A 21,913-nucleotide genomic window follows, 5' to 3' on the forward strand; every position below is an offset into this window, starting at 1 on the left:
GAGAAAGGCCGGAAGAACTTGAAGGGGTTTGAGACCCCATATGAACAACAATGCCAAGGAACCAGAGCTTCCAGGGACTAAGCCACTACTCAAAGACTATACATGGACTGACTCTTGGCTCCAACCTCATAAGTAGCAATGAATAGCCTAGTAAGAGCACCAGTGGAAGGGGAAGCCCTTGTTCCTGCCAAGACTGAACCCCCAGTGAACGTTATTGTTTGGGGGGGGCGATACTGGGGGGAGGATGGGGAGGGGAACCCCCATATAGAAAGGAATGGGGAGGGGTAGGGGGATGTTGGCCTGGATATCAGGAAATGGAATAACAATCGAAATGTAAATAAGAAATACTCAAGTTAATAAAGATAAAAAAAAGAATGTCTTAATGTTTTCATTATTGATAAACAATCTATGACATGTATGACATATGATATGACTCTTTATACGCATATATATTACAAATATACTCTCAAATGTTAGAGTCCTGAAAATATTAACAAGTGAAAACATAGTTCTAAGCTTGATCTAGTATATAAATGAACAGAGCAAATAATGACAAATATATTATTTTAGGAAAAAATGTAGACTTGATTGCAGGAATCTCAATGAACTTTTTTTGTTAAAGAAAAACAAATAAGAATTTTAGAGGCAAGAGATCTCTTAGTTACAGGACAACCAGGACTACACAGTAAAGCCCTGTTTCAAAAGTAAGTAAGTAAGTATGCAAGTAACTAACTAGCTAGATACATAGATACATAGATACATACATACATACATACATACATACATACATACATTTAAATGTAGATTAATATAACTTATTTATGTGAAATATCCTAATAATTTTTATTTAATAAGATTTTAAATGATAACAATGAAGTGATCTAGTTTACATTACAGATATAAATTAAAGATTAATCAAAATTTCTGTTAATTTTTATATGTATCTAAACAGGATGGTCAATAAGAAGGAGGAATTTGAATGCGCTTTTGTCCATTAATTGTAGTAATGGACCTTTATCTATCTTAATCAGTTAGGACATCTGAGTTGATAATGAGGCAGGTAACGATGTAAAGAAGTTCAGGCAGCTCACATTCCTCGTCCAAAAAGCCGAAAAACTTCGTGTCTATAAAGAAAAGACTATGCTCAAGAAAACAACCTCCATTACACCCCTAAGGAGCAAATTACTCTACTCAGGTTTATGTTGTACTGATCAAAATGTCATGTTTTCTGTTAAGCATGTTAATGGGTGTTTAAAAGAGTAGTGTTGAGTATCTCTGATTTGAATGAGAGTGCGTATGTTCAAGGAATATAAAACAAAGTGGAACTTATAGCAAATGCACAAATAGATAAAAGGTCCATTTAATTCACTCTTTATAAGTCAAGCAATTATTTCAACCCCGTGTTACATACAAAATTAAGTTAAATTAAAGCTCTTCAGAGCTTTTTTGGCCTCTTAGTTTTCAAAAATGATTTCCACAGAAGAGTTATGTTTTAGTTTATGAACAACAGGCAAATACATTTAATCTCTTTAAATCTGATGTTAAGTATAAAATGGGAACAATTATCCCACTGAATGGCATTTTAATACAAAATATAAAATTTACATGATTATATTTTCAAATATTTTTGGAGCAATGTGCTTCTGCCCAAGAATTTACATTCCTGAGAATCCTATTTCCAATATGTCCTATGGTGCTGCCAAAGTCCCTTCTAACATAAGGATACAGGGACTGGCCAAAAAATGCTCAAAGAACCTTCTTAACCTAGTTAATTATTCTTTTGGAAGTCTATTTATATTTAGTGAGCACACAAGTTTAATTGCTAACCTTTCCCATATCAACAGATGACTACTATCATTTTTAGACCTTTCTGAGATACATAGATACTTAAAATATTATTGAAAATATCCTCATCCACATGAAATAACTACTATTCAGAGAGATTATATTTTTTCTTCCTTTCACTAAACTGGATTTTAACAATCTAGAACAAAAAGTCTAGTTTCTATAATGGGGCGAACAAAAATATATTTTGGCCCAGTAACTTGAAATATGACTCTTGAAATATATAATCAACTATTGTTCTTCACCATGAACTTACCTACACTCCAGTGTCAGAAGTAATAACCCACCTGAGTGGCTGACTTATGTAGACTCAGAATCTCCATTTCTCTTAGGCTGAATGTGATTGGTATGTCCTACCCTTTCACAGAACTCCTACCACATTCCAAATAATTCCCTACCTTCTGGGAGTAACATGAAGAAAAAGTTAACACACATGGGTGCTAGGCTTATAGAGAAGACTGTAAACAAATTATCAAGATAATAATGAATGATAAAATTATTTATCCTGGTTGGAAAGAAATGTTCTCTGCTCAGGATACTAGTGAATAACACAGAGATTCAAACAACATCCTCTTGAATGGGGAAATTTCAGTAAGGTTATTACACAGAAATTATTTCAGGGATCTGTTTGAAATTTGGTAATCTCTTTATAGGCAGCTACTCTCAAGTAACACGCTGAGAGAAAGAGATAGGATTTGAGCCTTGTGCATTGTGACTGAACTCTGGCAGGCTCTCGTGCTCACTGAGATCTATAGTGCTATCTGAGTCCCTAGTACCATTGTTCAAATATATCAATCAGTGACTGCTGACACAGTAAGGAATAAAACGTTTGCCTCTGTAAAGAGTTATGTAATTCAAAAGTAAGAGCACAATGTGTTAGGGAATAGGATGAAGTTCATGAAATAGAATACAGTGGTTCCCACACAGTGTCACTTAATTTTAGGGTCATTAATAATTCTTAGGATTCTTATTTCTAAGTCAAGTTGATCTAAGGCCTGGCCTCAGTGAGGCAAGGAAATGGGAGTTCTTCAAATGCTTTGTTCTATATGTTTCAGACAGAGAACTAGAGTGGAGTGAGCTGCTAGACAAAATAATTAGTGCACAGAGATGGTGTGAAGCGGAAGCGGGTGGTATAGACGGAGCTAAGGAAGTTATACCTGAGCTGCAAGAGCAATAAAATGTTGTGGATCAAAATTCAGCAAAAAAAAAAAAAAGATCCTGCTTAAGATTCACGTCAAAGGTCTTCAAGCTCATGCAGAATTTAAAATGTACTATGTACATGTGTGTATATTACATATGTATATACAATGAATACATCCATAAATAAATACCCCCTCCATTTGACTGATTGCTTTTTAGCTCAAACAGTGAAGCACATAATACCGCATGGCTTCTTTGCATGAGCTGGATCCTGACAATACGATCTTTAATAATAGATTGCACTCGTTTAGAGTAATGATGCATGGACACAGGATCAGCATGACACTGTACACGTTGACATTATTATGCTGCAGTTTACAAGTCCTAGGAACAAATCACGTCTGAAAAGCAGGGGTATCATATATTGTGCAATGTCCCCGATGACAAAGGATGAAGGATGCCCGAATGGATCTGGATGATGCTTTCAGCATAGCAAGACCTGATTCTAGTGACTGGTCTGAAGTGGTTGTTCTGTGTTTTCCTCAGGGAGTCCTAATCATTTTATGTGATTCATAAACCATATAACTTGGTTCAGAGATAATTAAATATGTGTTCTTCAAATTCCACCTTACCGACAAGGATCACAATTTAAATTGTAACAAATCAAATAATGTCACAAAAATATGGACCTACTTATAAAAATATATGAACAAAGTTATAAACAATGAATATAATCTTATCATGTCTCCAGTTAGTGCCAAGTTGAATTTACGCAGTGAGATTTGTAATTTATACTTCCATAAAAATCATTCATTCTTAGGAATCTTATAAAGATTGATCTGTCAAATCCAAATCCATTGTGTGTTAGAGCTCAGCTAGGCTGCGTAAAATGAAAACAAAGTTAAACAACTTCACAGGAGACAGAAATGGCCTTTTAAGATTCACAGAAGTATGCCTCCTTGTCTAATCTGAGAAGCCACTGGCAGGAGATTGATGGCCGTTTGCAGGGAAGTGTTTCAGGAGGCGGCTGTATGCTCAGTGGTACCAGAATGGAGCTATCTGTCTTCATTGAACCCCATTAACATGCCCCTCAGATCTATCAGGCGAATGTCTACATACTTACTTTATAAATTATTACCGGCGACAGTTAAATATTTCAGAAGTTGTTTGGAGATACCATTCACCTTATAGCCCTTCATTTACACACAGACTTGCAATTTTATGCATTTTCAGTTTGAGGATTATTCAGAACTACTTTATATTCCCGCCTCAGATGACAGTTTTCTGTCGAAAGTAATCCATAGGGTTTTGAATGTAGTAGTTTATTGAGGTAAATAAAAGAAATGCAAAGTATTCACTAACAAGAGTGAATTTCCAGTGAGAATTATGTAGGTAAGATTTCATAGGAATTTGACCACAAGAATAAGTTTGACCTGCTTCAATACAAAATAATTCTGAACTGTCTAAAATCCGTTCAATTCACCGCTACTTTTTTGAAATGTTTACTGTTGTAAGTGCAGTTTTGTATCATATAAATCTCATATAAATACTTGGGTCTAACAGTCCTATTTAAAGGAACTAGTCCTCAAAGCACACAGCTTAACTTTAAAGTATTTAGGATCATAATTGTTAAGTATTATTCACGTAACAATTAATCCAATTTCCCACTGAAGTGTGACGCAAACTGCACAGGAGATTGAACTGAGGGTGGGATGCAGGCTGGGAACAATCACCTTCAGCATAATTAAAATAAATTTCTACTAAATAAACTCAAGCGCACTTCAGTTTTAGAATGCATTGTATTTACTAATATAATTTTTCAAATCCTAAGCTTACATTTCCTCGGAGAGCAGAGGTAGAAGATTTCATTAATCTTCTTTCTTAGTTGGAAGAAGGCGTATAACCAGACATATTGAAATTGAGCAGACATTCTTCATGGATTATAGAACAGTCTTTGGTAGGAAACCAAATCATAAAAGTATCATCAACAAATAATTAAATTTGCTTATCACATTGGAAAGGCTGAAGTTGAGTAAAATATACTAAGCCACGGTGAGCCAGAGGTTTTTTCTGATGTATTCCATTTTCTTGGAGTCCTTTGTGGTGGATTTTTTTCATATATTAAAGTTACAAAACCAGGCTCAAGGAGGTTAAATCACTTTTATGATTACTTGGTGAAGGAGGACGTTAACTGAAATCACATGGAGTCCTGTGTCTTGCCTGTGGCAATGCTGTCTACATCATATAACTTGCTTGGCTCCAAAAAAGGAAAATACTTCAAACAGGATACTAACAAATATTAGAATTGCATATCCTTTCTTTCTTCAAATTCTTCTGTAATTATATGTGTGTGTATTTTATATATTCTGTATTATACATAATATTTATATGTAATCACTCATATGTATCACTGAATTGTTTTGTGTTTATGTCTTGCTTTAGCAAAATTCATTAAAATATTACATATATATCACAAAAAGCTTCTCCAGACATTCACCCTCATAATTAATTACTTTTTTCATCATTTTACCACTCCCCAGCCCACAAACCCTCAACCCAGGAAACCCATAATTTGCATTAGGTCGCCGTAAATTTCATTTTTATTTTCTATAAGTGAATTTGCATAGTGGAAATGTGTTCTTTGATATATTTCACACAGAAAAATTATTCTGAAAGTGATCCAGGTCTATGCAAAGGTTAATAATTTCCTTTTACTCAAGTTGTTTTCAATAGCATGGGCAAAACAGTTTGTTTATTTATTTAAAAATATATTACTACTCCCGAGTATCTAGGTCTTGGAAAATAAACTGTGATTTTTCATTTTCCAATCTTGGTTTAAACATATTTCCACTCTTATGAATGCCACAGTGGATACTATTATAGTTTAACTATATTTTCCTTTCTTCCTTTTACTTTCTCTGTCTCTGTCTCTCTCTCTGTCTCTCTCTCTGTCTCTGTCTCTCTCTCTGTCTCTGTGTGTGTGTGTGTGTGTGTGTGTGTGTGTGTGTCTTTCTTTGTGAGTCTATGTGCACCTGGAAGTGAATTTGGCTAGAAGAGTGAGAGGACAAGGCAGTTGATGCAGAAGACATTGTTAGGAGACAGCTGAACCAGGATAACATGCGCAGAGCAGATAGGCTACAATAGTTGTTATATTTTAGAGTCACTAGTATTGGGAGAATTGGGGGAAGGCACTGGCTAAGCAGATTGTTGGGGAACTGAAAAAGGAACAATTGGGAGAAATGGTTGAAGGGGCTGGGTTAGAAACTGAGAGGAACCATTGGCAAAAAATATTAGATTTAAGGATCTGCCATTCTTTTCTCTCTTCTAGTGTTGAACAGCAAAACTGAGGTGATAAAAGATTGTGAGAAAGAAGAACCCACAGAGTGGCAAACACCAAGTACAACATACTACACTATTTATTATCGCAACTACCAACCGGTTCTAGTAGACAGATAAGTTGTATTCAGTAAACGAATATTTCACTTACTTATGTATTTTCCAATGGAAGAATCAGTTCCTTATAGAAGCCATGGTCCTTCATCCATTGAGCTGTATGCTCAACTACTAAGTATTTTCAAAATGTACCAGAATCACCCATTTCTATTACATGACATGTTCTAAAACTGAAACTCTGTGCCCACCAGCAGAAATTCCCCTCACCACCAATTATTTTTGGCTCTTCTATATGTTCAGTCTATGTACAATACTATTTTTGACATTTTAGGATTTTTCTTTTTCACTTAACATGATCGGCCCAGATTTGACTCATGTTGTAGCACATGCTTTTTAATGCGAATAATTATATTTGGTTTTTAAAAATTTGAGGTACTGCTACATTATCCTTAAAGACCTGGGATTCTAATCTGAGGATGTGATCATCCTATTTCAGACTCCACGCATCTGTCACTATATCAATATGACAGTCACTTTTCATTTTATTTTAACTGTGTTTGGAAATTATGCTTAATCTTTATATCTCAGAGAGCTTTGATATCCATGGTCTCAAAGATGCTCTCTGTGCTTGTTTTGTTCTTTTTTTGTGTTAACTTGGGTTTTGCCTGGTGCCACATGTATACCCTTGTGTTTTCTGCTAGCATCAGCATGAGTTGTGCTGTAATGATGACTATTTTTATTTTCAAGTTGACGAGGGGCTATTTTTCTGGTGGTTCCATCAGATATTAATCCCAATATTGTTCTGAAGACATTTTCTAAAACTGATTAAAGCCTTGAGTTGCTTTAAGAAATATGATCTTAGATCACCTTGGGAGTAATTAAATGAAATATTAGATACTCTGAGAATTTACTATTCTCTGATGAAGAACTGTTTATAGATAACAGCTTATCTCATAGTAATTTATTCAGCCTATTTCTGGTTCCTTTAAAGAATTTCCACAATGCAGATATGTTGCAATAACCTGTGTCCTCTCCTGACCTCTGCCCTTATTTTTCGCCCCTCGTCCCCTTCTACTCCAATCCAGTCTCCTCTCTTCATTTAACTTCCCTCTGTCCCCAAATCTAGTTTTTTTTCATTTTTCCATTCTTCATATTGAATACTTATTGCTTATGTTACCTAGTTGATCCTTGACTACATAATCAAGTTTTTATTCTATTACCTATGAGTGATATTCATATTTCATCAATAATTTAGTTATATAAATGTGTGTGGGTCCCTTTATGGACCTCTTCTCTGTCCTATAATTTTACAGGGGAACCCGTCACTCCCATGATGCTTTTAGTCTTGAGGTTGCTCTAGTCCATATCATAATCAAGTAACACATTCCCTACAGTAATTTCCATGATTTTAGGGCAGCTATTTTTATAAAACATTTCTTTCTCATGTGAATTTTGTAACAGATTGCTGCTAAAAAGAAGCATGTACGTATACTGCTATTTTTGTTGGAAACACACAAAGCACATTGAATCTATAGATGAATCTGAACAGAACTTACATAGCAACATTGAAGCTGCCTTTTACATAAATACTATTGCTTCCAGTACTGTAGAAGTTGTCATAAAGAGTTTTGGCACATTTTAAGTCAAAGAAATAACTAATCCTTTCACATTTTGTGCTATTGAATTTAAATTGAAATTTCCATTTGTTGTATACAGTATATAGGAACAAACCTGATTTATTTTAGATTAATATTAATGGACTGATGTGTCCAACAACCCTAACACATTCATTTGAATAGCCATTTACTTTCCCTATCTAAGCATTTTTTCTTTTCAAACACGTTATTCTTCTTTCTTTTATTTTTGCTTTTCTCTTACTTTTCATATCCTATGTTGTACTTCATATAACTAGATATTGAAAATAAATATTTTCCATTTTTAATACAAATTATGATAGTAGATCCAGATTTTTAAAATGTGCTACATTCTACTCTAATGCAGATGAAAAATGTATATTCAAAATAAAAATTTCATACCCACCAAAGTGATTATTTTTCAGTTTTACTGTTAATTTTTAAATTATGTTTTTATTTTGTTGTTAGTATAAATTAGATATTCATGTATTGCATAAAATTCACTGGTTGGTTGAAGAATATCTTACAGTAAAACTGATTCACAATAGTTTTTTAATATATATATGACCAATGGTAATTTTTTTCTCTTTACCTACATTTTTACCTGATGCTAATATTGAGGTCTCTGGGAATTATTTTTTAAATTAATGTTCAGAAGAATTGTAGAACAATATGTTAATGCATCCTTAAATGTTATGAAAAATCCACCAGCAAAGTGGATGGAAGTTTATCTGTTCCCTGGAACTATCTAAAATGAACTTTATTTAGTACATTGCATCATTCAAAGTGTTCATTTTACTAAAATATAGCATTGACTTGGAAAGTATTGTACATATTTCATTGCTGTTATTTTAATTTCTGTGGGACCTGCAGTTCTATCACCCATTTGAATATTGTAATATTCAGCCATTGTCTTTTCTATGTTTTTCTAATCTTTCTGTCTACATATCAAGTTTACAGACCTTCTAGAAGAGCTATTTGTTATCTTTCTGTCTTGTTTATTAGGATTACTATTTTTATTTATTTCCTTAATTTCTGTCTGAATACTGCTTTATATAATCATTGTTTGATTTCTCATTCCTCATTTCATGAGGAATAAACTGTGGGCAATTATTTGAATTTTACTAATGGTTTAAAGCATTTCGACTACTATACAGAAATCTCAGGGTGCTTAGGTATGTCCTGCTGAGGTTAGATAATCCACTTACACTATGCTGGCATGTGTTTTGTGCACACTTCACATGCTCCAATGGTTCACCACATTTCTCACTTTATAGAAAAATAAAATGAAACAGTAGCCTTCCTTTATACAAATGATAAATAGACTGAGAATAAAATTAGGAAAATTACTCCCTTCACAATAGCCACAGATAAGATAAACTCTCTTGAGGTAACTCTAACAAAACAAGTGAAAGATATTTATTTTAAGAACTTCAAGTCTCTCAAGAAAAAAATCAAAGAAGATCTCAGAAAATGGAGAGATCTCCCATGCTCATGATTGGCAGAATTAACATAGTAAAAATGGCCATCCTACCAAAGGCGATCTACAGATTCAATGCAATCCCCATCAAAATCCCAACACAATTCTTCAAAGACATGGAAAAAGCAATTCTCAAATTCACTTGTAAAGGCAAAAAATCCCAGTATAGTGAAAACAATTCTTAACAATAAAAGAATGACTGGGGAAATCACCATCCCTGGCCTCACATTCTATTACAGAGCAACAGTGATAAAAAACTGCATGGTATGGGTGCAGCTATACATAGGTTAATTAATGGAATAGAATTGAAGACCCAGAAATAAAACTACACACTTATACACACTTGACTTTTGACAAAGAAGCCAAAAATATACAATGGAAAAAAGAAAGCATCTTCAATACATGGTGCTGGCCTGTACATAGAAAAATAAAATTTGCCACCATGCATAAAGATCAAGTCCAAGTGGACCAATGATCTCAACATAAAGCCAGATACACTGAACTTGAACTCATTGGCACAGGCAGAAATTTCCTAAACAGAACTCCAGTGGCTCTTCACTCAAAGATCAAGAATTGATAAATGGGACCTCATGAAAAGAGAAAGCTTCTGCAAGGCAAAGGACATAGTCAACAAGAAAAGTTGGCATCCTACAGAATGGGAAAAAGTCTTCACTAACCCCAAATCTAATAGAGGGTTAGTATCCAAAATATATAAAGAACTCAAGAAGCCAACCATCGAAAAACCAAACAACCCAATCAAAAAATGTGGTATAGAACTAAACCCGAGAATTCACAATAGAGGAATCTGGAATGGCTGAGAAGCACCTAAAGAAATGTTCGAAGTCCTTAGTGATCAGCGATATGCAAATCAAAATGACCCTGAGATTCCACCTGACACCAGTCAGAATGACTAAGATCAAACCCTTAGGTGACAACACATGTTGGAGAGGATGTGAAGAAAGAGGAATACTACTTCATTGCTGGTGAGATTGCAAACTGGTACAACCACTCTGGAAATCAATTTGGAGGTTCCTCAGGAAATTAAAAATAGACCTAACTAAAAACCCAGCAATACCATTCTTTGAAATATACTCTAAATATGCCCCACCATGCTACAGGGGCACATGTTCCATTATGTTCATAGCAGCCTTACTTGTGATAGCCAGAAGCTGGAAATAACCCAGATGTCCCACAACAGAAGAATGGATACAGAAAATGTGGTCCATTTACACAATGGAATACTACTCAGCTATTAAGAATGAGCACATTCTAGTTTTGCAGGCAAGTGGATGGAACTAGGAAATATAATCATGAGTGAGGTAACTCAGACCCAAAAGGACATGTACAATATGTTCTCACTAATAAGTGAGTATTAGCTAAAAAAAAAAAAAAAAAAAAAAAAAAAGAATACTCAAAATACAGTCCACAAAACTCAAAAAGATCAACAAGCTGAAGAACCCAAGTGAGGATGTTTCAGTTCAACTTGGGAGGGAGAAGAAAAACAACCACAAGGGGGGAGAGAGGGACATGGGAGGAAAGGGGGATAAGGGTGGGGGGAGAGGGAAACATGATCTGGTATTGGGTCGGGGGAAAGGATTGAAGCCTTAAGGGCCAGCAGAAAGAATGGAAACAGGAAACCTCAGGGGGAAGGAGGTTGGGAGGACCTTCTAGAATGTACCAGAGACCTCGGCTCAGGACTTAAAGAGAGGGACCCTAGATGAAAGGCACTACAGTGGGGAGAGGGAACTTATTGAACCTACCTACAGCAGAAAGACAGAGCATCAAGTGAGGGATGGGGTTACTATCTCACAGTCAAAGCTCTGACCCATAATTCTTCCTCTCTAGAAGAAATGCAGGGATGGAAATGAAGAAGAGCCTGAGAAAAAGAAGGTCCAGCGACAGGCCCAAAGTGTGATCCAGCTCAAGGGGAGGCCTCAAATCCTGACACCATTACTAAGGCTATAAGATGCTCACAAAAAGGAACCTACCATGACTGCTCTCCAAAAGACCCAACAAGGAGCTGAAAGAGTCAGATGCAAATATGTGCGCCCAACCAAGGAACAGACGGTGCTGAGCCCTCTGGTTGAATTAGGGAAAAGCTGGAGGAAGCTGAGGAGAAGAACAACCCTGTAGGAGGACAAGCAGTCTCAATTAACCTTGACCCTGAGATCTCGTAGACACTGGATCACCAACCAGGCAGCATACACCAGCTGCAATGAGGCCTCCAACACATACAGCAGAGGACTCCAGTGTCTTTGTTCAGTCATAGAAGATGCACCTAACCCTCAAGAGACTGAAGGCCCCAGGAAATTTAGAGGGAGGTCTGTTGGGATGTATTGGGTGGGGACATCCTTGTGGAAATTGGGGGTGTGCGGGGAGAATGGGAGGATCTATGTGATGTGGAACCCTCGGGATGGATCAGGAAGGTAATAAAATATGGAGGGTAAAGGTAAATTTTAAAAAGTTATAAAGAAAAAAAAAGAATTCACAGCAGTGAGAAATATGGTTTCTAAAGCATTATCAATAAAGTAAAATAAATACATAGGGGAATGTCGTGAATGGGGAAAACAGCTTGGAATTTCCAAGAGTGAAAAACATACAGAATTTAAGTTAATGTGATGATACTAATAGAGTGACACCTCTTTGTTGTCTGTATTGTTACCACTTAGCTGGTTGAGTCCAGCCTTGGCATTAAAGAAGTCATAGCAGGAATTTAAGTGAAGAAGTTTGAAAAGAGACATTGTTTCCCAGTGCTGTTTATCTGGCTTCAACTTAAAGTATTGTTTATTTTTAATTATGACAATATTTTTGTGTGATGCATTTAAATGAAATAATTTAATAACATAAACAAAACAATATTTGAAACTCTAATCTTACAATGATGTTTTCTTTCAAAAGGTTATGCAGAGCTGTTTTTAAGTTTTATATGGTTTGTGGAACGTTCATTTGGTCCATGTTCACTTCTATTTCTTGAATTTACCATACTAGGACTTATAAGAAAGAAACTTTGACCAAACAGGTCATGACATTCACAATGAAAAAGCTTGTTTCAAAACACAACACAAAAAGAATGTCAGAAACAGATTCTTGTTGTATGTTGACCTACATTTGTATATGCAAGAAATTTTACAGGCTTATTGTTCCCATCCCTTCTCTCATGAAACTTCTGCCTAAATGGAACTAATACCATAGCAATCCCCCTTTAGATTAAAATACTCTTTGGTTTTGTTTGTTTGTCTGTTTGTTTGTTTTGTAACTGGTGGAAGAGACTCACAATCTGGCCAGGGTTTCACTGAAAGAACTATTTAGAAAATGTTTCTTTGCAAATTTTGCAAATGTTAGGTTCTGGTTTTTGAAACTTAGTTATTATCATATTTGAAAATGTGTTCTCACTACTTTGTCTTTTTCTTCTTTTTTTTTTAAAACCGAGATTATATAATATTTTAATGCAGTATCTTGATAAATCCATTGGCAAACAACAGATATTCACTACACTCTGCAATTTGGAACCAGAGTCAGTCTTAGGAATCAGGGCATACGGATAAACACTGTCTTTATTTCAGATGTTTAGATTTCATTTATTATGTGAGTTTGTGGGTTTTATTTTGTTTTATTTTTAACAATAATGGTGAATTAAAAAAAACTAACAAAAACACAATCTCAGGGTTGTCTATAAATCCCATGCCTTTTCCGTTTCGCTGTAGTCCTGGTCTGGAGGAAAGTAATCAGTAGTTTAAAGATTGGGGAATGGGGTCAAGACCTCCAGCAGAAAAGTTGGAGGTGCGCACTGCACCCTGGGCACTCTGGTGACAGTGAAGGCTGCTCTTTCATTGAGCCCCTTCACTTGCCTGGCAGCTGCACCCACTTTCATATGCAGGTTCTGGAGCACTGGGAGCTGAGCAGCAGCCAAACCTTTTCCTCTCCCTTCTCAAATGTGATTCAGCTACAGACACCTCTGACTCAGCCTTCTCACCCAGGGAGCCTGATCAAGGAATCTGAGAGCTAAGCCTCATTTCCTTCTCTGAGCATGCAAGTAAATTTGCATATATCTTGGGTCCAGTTGTATTCCCCTTCACATGGGCCACTTAGAATAAAAACAACTTTCATAAATGAAAATGAAGCTTGTTCTATTCTTTCTAGGTCAGAGTATGGAGTAAGTAAAAGATATCACTGTAAGAACTGCAGTGGTATTTACCAAGACTCTGTTTAGTTTTAAAAGCATTGAATAGCGTTTAGTACCTGCACTGGCTAGTTTGGTGAATCAATTTGACATAAGTTGGAGTTATCACAGAAAAAGGAGACTCGGTTGTGGAAATGCCTTCATGAGATCCAGCTGTAAGGCATTTTCTCAACTAGTAATCAACGGGGGAGGACCCAGCCCATTGTGGGTGGTGCCATCCCTGAGCTGGTAGTCTTGGGTTCTTTAAGAGAGCAAGCTATGCAAGCCAGGGGAAGCAAGCCAGTAAGTAACATCCCTCCATGGCCTCTGCATCAGCTCCCACTTCCTGACCTGCTTGAGTTCCAGTCCTGACTTCCTTTGGTGATGATCAGCAATGTGGAAGTGTAAGCTGAATAAACCCTTTCCTCTCTAACTTGCTTCTTGGTCATGATGTTTGTGCAGGAGTAGGAACCCTGACTAAGACAATACCTTATGACTGACACTTAATATTTACACCTTGAACCTGGAAGAACACAATCATTGAGGACTGAAAGAGCTATCCCTTCCTCTACCATTCTGTAAAAATTTGAGCCAAGAGTCCCTAAAGGCTAAAACTGTGGAACATGATCTCTTTCACTGTCTGCTAGACTCCATTGCCACACTCCCTATAACTAATATTTGGGGTCCCTAAGTAATACATCTTTCCACTCTTATTTTTTAAAGAAAAAATGGGGTTTTCTCTTAGTTTCCTATATAAAGAAATCTACGGCATCATGGGACTAAAAGGTGAGTACATGGTCATCTCGTCAGAGAACGGAGACAGATAAATGTACACAAGTCCTCTGAATGCCTTCTCCTGTGTATTTATTCACAGCCCGTGATAAGGGGATGCTCACAGTATTACGGCTTATCTTTTTTTTTCAATGTACATCTTAATCGCATCAGTCAACCTCCTCTCCCCCCAGTCTCCTGTCCAAGACCTTTCACCTTCATCCTCTCTCCCTGAGGCCAGACAAGCCAACTCAGGGGAGCAGGATCCATAGGCAGGCACCAGAGACAGGGTAAGCCTCCCTTCCAACTGTTGGCGGACCAGCATGAAGACAAGCTGCACGTCTGCATATGTGCAGAGGGCCTAGGTCCAGCCATTGTATGATGATGGGTTGGTTGTTTAGTCTCTGGGAACCCCAAAGGTTCAGGTTAGATGACTTTGTTGGTCGTCTCGTGGAGTTCTTATCCCCTCCTCAGTACTTCCTGGAACTCTCTTCCATAAGACACTCTGAGCTTCATCTCATGTTTGGCTGTGGATCTCCGCCTCTGTTTCAGTCAGCTTCTGGGAGGAGACTCTCAAGAGGACAGTCAGGCTAAGCTTCTGTCTGTCTGCAAACACAACAGCTTATCGTTAATAGTGTCAGGGTTTGGGTTTTCCACTGTCTTAAAAGGTCATGGATAATTTTTAATAATATCTAATAAACGTTTTTATAGGGATATAAGAAAGATTCCATTGATCACTACGGTTTGAATTGCTATGCTGAACAAGGGAAAAACACAAAGCTTGATGCAAATTCAGTCTGGACGGAAGTACTAAATAAATGCAGGGGTAACTTAAAATAAAGTGAAATCTGGGCTCCAAGCATGACTTTCATATCATTCAAACAAAGTCTGTTCTCTGATCAAATGAAACGACTTAGAAGTGGCTTGAAACAGCCTTTAAATTTCACCTCAAAGAGAACAACAACTTGGCAGCAAATGAAATGTTAAAGGATTAGGAGAAAATCAGGCGCTCTAGGCAGAGTCGGCCACATAAAAACGAACACGGGATGCTTTCATGGGGGACTTTTAAAAAGAAAATGAAAAAGGTTAAGGAAAAAAGACAAATATACTTAATAAATATTTAAATAAAAGAATTAAACTGTTCACAACAGCAGAACATGGTTTTCAATATTTCTCAGTGCTAATTATGTAAATAAAATGAGGTCCCTTCAATTATGTGATGATTGTTTAGAGTTTTGAAAATTAGAATGTGGAGAAAAAGTTACCGTTCTGCACTTTTAAAAAAAATGCATTTGTTTTTATCAGTTTTGGTGAGGTATAACTTATATACACTAGTATCATAAGTTGATGAGATATTACAAATATTATTGCTACCTTGATTAATGAAGAAGGACTTTTTAGCATGCTAAAAGGTCTCTTTTTATACTCTATGGGCAACACTCTACAGGATTGAGCTGTCATCCACGACAAATTGCTTAGACGTTTTCCAAACTACATAAATTGAAAGAAAGGGAATCTCAGAAAAATAAAATGACATTTATCATATGTTTATGAAAACAATCATTACTACTCTTCATAAGAAAAATTCAAATTTTGATTAAATAACAAAAATGAAACTTTGCTCCAGCTAATGTAATAAACTCTGAGATATATCTGATTAGTGAATGGGTTTTAGAAGTAAATATCTTTAGGGTCAGAGAGGTGTGATAACCTAAGGAGTATAATAGTCAAAGATGAGGTTCTAATTTGTGCACAGAAAGAAATTAATGTCAGACAATGTTCACTGTGTTCTAGCAGCAGTAATGTCTTTCACCACTGTGATCATTCTGTCATGTTATTTTCCCACATGTCCTCAGCTAATATGAGTTTGTGGTGCCAAGGAAATGTTAATGACCCCTCCCCAAATAACAGACAACAGCCAATTTGATGCAACTCACAACAGGGTCTTTATGCTATGTGAGCTAGCCCTGTCCTCTCCAACACACCACAGTCACCCTGGATGGTTTTGGTGGTGGGGGTGTCCTGAACATCTATCAGGGAAAGGCTTTGTAACAAGCAGCAAGCAGGGAGTGAGTGTACAAGTATCTAATAGGAAAGCTATTGTGGTTTTTAACATCATTGGCAGGTGCTGAGTCACATCATAAATTTAATTCTGCTTCCCTTTGGATTGGTGGTCATTAGGCAAGGGGTGGGCTTGTAACTTGGGGGTGCAGGTCTGTTGGGAGCTAACCTGAAGACATTGTTCTTGCTGCAGTTAAAACCTGGAGACGCTGGTTGTGGAGATTAGCCTAGAGACTGGAGCTAGACTCCAGTTTTGTTGGGGGCACAGCTTGGAAACTAATACTAGGTAACAGCCTTTTAATTTACCTGATTTCAAAGTTAAGTCAGGTTCTGTAAAATGAAATCTGAACTTAAAAGAATTGGCCTCTCAATTTCATTCTTATGTGAAGAAAGAAAGGTGGGTCTATGGAGATACTGCATAGAAACAGCTTCCTGGCTGCCCTGATGTTACTCTTTCAACACTCCTTAGGCCTGAATGTTTCTACACACAATTAAGCAGGTGATAGATGAACTCTTGGTTTTTCCCAGCATGTAAAATAAACTATAGTGAGTCTCGAAATATCAACACACTCTATGAATAATGTGTCCTTGCCAACAAGCTTGTATTTTTATCAGTCTCAAATTGGTTCTCATTGTTGAGCAATAAACACGTCATAGTAATCTTTGGCTGTCAATAAAACATATTTTCCTTCCTACTGAGCTAAACATAAATATTCAGTATTTATGTGTAATCATATTTTGCTCATGAGATTGTAAAATGTAACAATTAATATTTTTTTACTAAATGTCTTACAGTATGGTAAATTTATATATGCTGAAATGGTTTACGTATATTTGAAATGTATTTGTTTTAATATATGCCAATGTACTCTAAATGATATTCATAGAACTCTTTGGTCCTCATTCAATATTCTTAAAATGAATAAATGTATAGTAAAGACATGCTTTCATTTTAAGTTCGACAGTTCCTTATTTTGTTTTGGGTAATACTGACCTTTTTATAATAACAAAATAACTTTATAAATACAGTGCATTTAAAGAAAAGGATAGCTGTATTTACACCTGAAACAGCATAATGTTAACAGAAATGACATAAAAATGAGAGTGATCTAAATTTCCTGACGTGGTCATTCTTCCAACTATCTCATTGTAAACAATAAACAATAGAATAATATCCAAAACTAAAGACATAATTTATTAATACATATTATCTGAAGAAATTGCCTCTTTTCAAAATATCTATTGTCCTATGAATGTACTTGTATTTTTTAAGAATAGTTTTACATGATTTTTCCAAACTCACTCATTCCCTAATATGGATCCAGAAAGTCCTACTTAAGTTTTACTACTACTGCCTAAGGAAATCACTGTACTCTTTGGGGAATTCTGATAGTGAAAGTTACAGAATGTTCATGTAAATTAAATTCACAAACTATGAGTTACTCCTATAGCATGTCAGGATTGTAACTTTAGCCATAGAAGGTTTGAACCTCTATTTTGGTTGTTTTGTTTTGTTTTACTTTCGGTTTGCTTAATTGTGAGTGGGTCTCAGATATAATGTTGCCTGACTTGAAACTCATTCCATAGACCACACTGGCCTCAAACTCATAGAGATTAACATGTTTCTGCCTAACAACTGCTGGATTAAAAACGACACAAAAGGACATGTTAAATGTTTTGCTTCTTAAAACTGTTTAGCCATAGATAAGTTTTCATCTAACTTCTGCACTTTCCTTTTTTTTCAGAAATCATTTCATTTAATAAACAAATCCCATTAGAGAGATAAACCTAAAATTAAAATATTAAAAAAAGAAATTACTAGAATAAGAAGGCAATAAGTAGGGTGAGATGGGTCTACTTATTATTCTTCTCTCTTCTTATTCCTCCAGATGTAATACCCTAGCCCCTTCCATATCTCTGCAACAGAATACGTGCTTCATTCTTCCTTCCTCCTCTGTCCACATCACTCTTGGTTCCTGGAGACTTTCCATTTGAAACTTTCTTCCCAGCAGCTGCTTTTCCCCAGGTCCTATCCCTCGGAGGATCTCCTTGCTAACTTCTGCCTACCAGTCTCATCTCCAGTTCTAGAGTAAGTAGACCTTCTAGGGCGACCTCTTTTCATTGTTGCCCCCTATTCCAACAAAATGAAATTTGTAGACCCTGGTGGAACATTTTGTTCTCTTCCCTCCAATGAACCCCTTCAGATCTCTGGCCTATCCCCATTCCTAAATGTCAGCACTAATACAAAGAAATATATTTTTGCCTGGAACTACCAGTGACTACAGCTATCGTTTCCAAAAAGAAAAAGAAAATGTAACTATGCAATACACAGGCATCACACTTTTTAAAAGCACAGAGAGGGGAAAAAACAAAAGCAAAGAGCAAACAAGTCACTCAATAAAGATAAATCCAGAAATCAGTACGTAGACATATAGTTATCGCAATCCCAGATGTCTAAAAAACCAACACAGAAACAAAATCAATAACAGCCAGAACATAATGTATACACTAGAGCATAGCTATCCTATGGCACAAACCTTTGAATATTCCAACACAGATTACACACACACACACACACACACACACACACACACACACACACACATATCTTAAAACTGCCTATAAGAAGATAATAGAGGTCCATAAATTGGCAACAAATAAATCCCATAAAGAATTCCTGGAAAACACAAACAGTAGAAGGAACAGCATCTATGTCTCTTCTTTACTAATAAGAAACAGAAAGAAGCTGCTTCATGAGGAAGAGGACGTTGGAGAACCTGGGAGGAATAAAGGGAGGAGAACACTAATCAGAATGCACTGTATGAGAAAAGACTCTATTTTGAATAAAAGGAAAATAATGAAAAAATTGTTAGTGTAATAGGCAGAAATTGGAAAAAAAAAGCTCCTCAATAGAAGAAGATACATAGACAATGTGGTATATTTGCACAAAAGACTATTATTCAGCTGTTAAAAATAATGGCATCATGAAATGTGCAGACAAATAGACAAAACAAAAACAAATTTCATTCCCAGACCCATTGTATTAGCATGGACATAGATATTAACTGTTAATTCAGTGATGACCAATCTTCAATCTCTAGAAACTTAGATGAGAGGTATAGAATAAGAAACCAGAGAGTATTAATGGACTTCATTAGAAAAGAAGAAAGAATAGATAATTATTTAATTAGGTAAGATGGGAATCAAGAAAGAAGGAGAAAGGAAGAAGAGAATGAGGAAGGGACTAGAGGAAGATAGCTAAAATAAGGGACATTTGAGTGTAGTATGGAAACATTCCTTAAATATATTCATGTATAGCAGTAATTATGAAATCAAAAAAAAAAAAAAAAAGACAGAGACTCCTAACTGGCCATCTCTTGCAAATAAATTGGTTTTCAGTGTCAGGATTCTGTTACATTTAATTGTGGTTTTGGTCAAGAAGCCCCATAGGAATCCCCAAACAACTCATGTTGTTCTTCATATACTGACAACAGCAAAGCCCTGTTGTTAAAGACAACACATACACAACTCATTAAATATTAAGAAGTCGAGATGATACCTACTTAAGAGAGCCTTCACCTCTTCATGCTGTGGTATCTTTTGAACAGGAAGGTTCTCTGCAGGCTACCAAAATATAAACATAAACACCAAGTCAGTCACAAATCCTTCATTATAATAGAATTCTGCATGCAAGATATGCTAGTGCACTGGTGAACACAGATGATGGTAGTAACCAACTAATAACTGATTTGATTTAACCCCGACTCTATCAGATGGAGGCTATTCCCAACATTAATTGGATAACTTAAGAATCAGTGTCTAATTAACCCTGCCTGGCTCCTAGGGTAGAACCCAATACTGCTTGACTTAAAAAGCAAAGAAACAAACAAAAAGCACAATGACCAAAGGACTCCTAATGATATTCTGTTACACTCATACGTTAGTCCAGACATCATCAACAGAGGTCCTTGCTACAACAGATAGTAGCCTATAGAAAGACTCACAGTCAGGCATTACGCAGAGAGTAAAAGACTTTAGAACATGCAGAACTAAATGAGAGTTTTCAATCAAGTCCCTCCCTTCAAAGCTTAGGGAACCCCATCATGTCATAAGCAGAAGCAGTGTAAGAGGCAGAAGGATTGGAGGTCACCAAGAAAACAAGATGCTCTAAATTAGCACAAGCAATGCTCATATGAAATCACAGAGACTGAAGCAGCATCCACAGGGCCTGCATGGGTCAGTACCAGGTCTGCTGCATATATAATATGGCTTTCAGTTAGTGCTTCAGGGGGACTGTTGAGTAGGAAGATAAATGAGTCTCCAATTCTTGTGCCTTTTCCTGTTTTTCTTTTTTTTCTGCTGTTGGCTTGTCATGTCTAACTTTCATGTGTCAGCTTTTGTTTTACCTCATTTCATTGAGTTGTATTTTATTATTATCCGTGAAAAGCCTATATGCATCTTCACAAAGACAGAAAGGGAGTGGAGCCATATGGAAGTGGAGAGGAGCAAGGACTGAGAGGAATAGGTAGGTGAAAACGCTAATCAAGATATAATATGTGAGAATATAATTTATCTTTAATAAAAGGGAAAAAACAAAACAACAAAACTAGAATAAATCCATCTTAAATAAACAGAATAAAATACAAAATAATTTTTCAAATGGATATTACAAACTTTTTCAAAAATTGTTACTCTTGGCTGGAGAGATGGCTCAGTGGTTGAGAGCACCGAATGCTCTTCCTGAGGTCCTGAGTTCAAATCCCAGCAACCACATGGTGGCTCCCAACCACCTGTAATGAGATCTGATGCCCTCTTCTGCTGTGTCTGAAGACAGCTACAGTGTACTCAGATATAATAAATAAATAAAATATAAAAAAATTGTTACTCTTTGAAGATGTCTGTCACTATATATTAGGTCACTTCTTGCAGTATTCCGAGCATTTGTATATATAAATTCTAAAGAATTTGAAAAATATGTGGTATGAATATTTATGCTAGAAGGTAAAAAGTTCAATTAAGGCATGTTTTTTTAATTGAAAACAGTCTTAAATTATTTAATCAATCTACTCATGATAACAGGACTAGAAGTGAATAAAATTACCTATTAAAAATAATAACTGGTAATTTTAAAGGGAAGATGAAAAGAGTGATAGCGATCACAGCATTAAAATTCATATGAAGATATAGCATACCATCAGCTACAGACTTAAAAATTTCTGTGCCTAGGGCTGGGGATTTAGCTCAGTGGTAGAGCGCTTACCTAGGAAGCGCAAGGCCCTGGGTTCGGTCCCCAGCTCCGAAAAAAAGAACCAAAAAAAAAAAATTTCTGTGCCTATATTATCCAAAAATAACATTTCCCTAGATCTCAATCAATGCTGCTAAATTTAAACAGAGAAAATTCAAGTCCACACTATAAATTTGGAAACATAA

This window comes from Rattus norvegicus, chromosome 11 (assembly GCF_036323735.1).
Source record: "Rattus norvegicus strain BN/NHsdMcwi chromosome 11, GRCr8, whole genome shotgun sequence".
NCBI classification, from domain to species: Eukaryota; Metazoa; Chordata; class Mammalia; order Rodentia; family Muridae; genus Rattus; species Rattus norvegicus.